The following is a 1,538-nucleotide window of genomic DNA, read 5'->3' as shown; positions in this document are numbered from 1 at the left end:
GTATTTAAATTCTTTTGAAGATATGATTGAGATTGATCGGATAGTATGATCAGAAGAGATTCGATTGTGATAGAGTTGATGCGTTGACAATGTTGTAATAAGACTTGTTGATGTGATTTGATTGGATGGATTTTTATGAGCATTGCGTCTTAGGAGGAGTATCGAGCACTGAATTGGGCAAGAGTATAGTCCATACTCGAACCCAATAACTGCGTCGCCAAACGTAGGGGGGATGGAATCGTTAAAGTCGGATGCTTCCCCGAGAGTTTTGTCCTGACATTATAGGACCTGGTTGGATTGGATCCATGATTTGTTAATTCGTTCATACCTTGGCAAAGTATGAACGGACGCGGCAACAACGTCGGTTTGTTGTACTTTCACTGGCTCATAAGTGATGGTTGTCGGATAAGAGAAACTCCTAAATAGGTCTTGATAGTACTTTGAGTCAGATTGAGTTGAATTGTATGTGATTGGTCCCGTCTAAATCATATTATTATTTAGACTTAGGACATTTGATTGAGTTGGTATTCCTCTTGAGTTGAGCTTCTGAGTTGATAAATTCTTCCTTAATGTTCGTTGTATTCGGCCATTTTACATACTTGTACATTTCATGTACTGATGCTATTTGGCCTGCATCGTTTCATGATGCAGAGACAGGTAGCAGAGGTCATCAACCGGCGCTTTGTTGAAGATCCACATACACTCTCAGCTAGCTGGTGAGTCCTCCTAATTTCTGAAGGATGTTGAGCTTTCATGTATAGTTTTGTTGATATTTTCTTTACTTTGATTGTTGGTAGTCATGGACTTGTCATTGGCACCTCTTAGACTGTGATAGAGGCTTCATAGACTGGAGTATGGGGAGGTCGAACAATTATTTTGAGGAGTCTTATTTTATTGCCTTGTTGGGTTGTAAATGTTTGGCCTTCGGCCATATATATGAATAATATTTCTTTAATTGAGTTATCCGCTAAGACAATGTGATTAATTGAATGTGTGACTGGACCAGGTGGTTCGCTCGGAGGTCAGAAATAGCCTTCGAGTGCCGGCCACGCCTAGGGTACCCTCACGGGGCGTGACAAAGTATATCCTATATAAGTTCACTATGAAAAGTTCAAAGGGAAACCTACTTATCCAGATGCAATTAATCTTCGCTTGTATATCACACACTTATCCTTGCATTCCTTTATCTTGTAGACATTCCCCATTCATGTGGGGGATTGTTGGGTTTAATTGATAGTTTAAATGGAAAATTGAGGTAAAAAGAAGTGGAGAGGAAAATGATATGTTCTCTCTTGCTTTATTAAATAAGTTTTGGTCCCACATAGGTGGTGGAAATGAAAAGTCTTCTACTTAAAAGTAGAAGCACTCCTTCATGTTGCTAAAGGGTCAAGAAGAGGGTCTCCCCCTGCGCCGTCGTCATCGTCGCTCGCTCGGCTTCGACTTCGGCTATGGCTACGGCTACGGCTACAGATTTGGATTTGGATTTGGATTTGGTCAATTGATATGATTGATAATCTTTTTGGACCAAATTTTATTTA

Source organism: Solanum dulcamara, chromosome 10 (genome assembly GCF_947179165.1).
Source record: "Solanum dulcamara chromosome 10, daSolDulc1.2, whole genome shotgun sequence".
Lineage (NCBI taxonomy): Eukaryota > Viridiplantae > Streptophyta > Magnoliopsida > Solanales > Solanaceae > Solanum > Solanum dulcamara.
The sequence above is the reverse complement of the archived record's forward strand: the minus strand, read 5'-3'. Positions refer to the sequence as shown.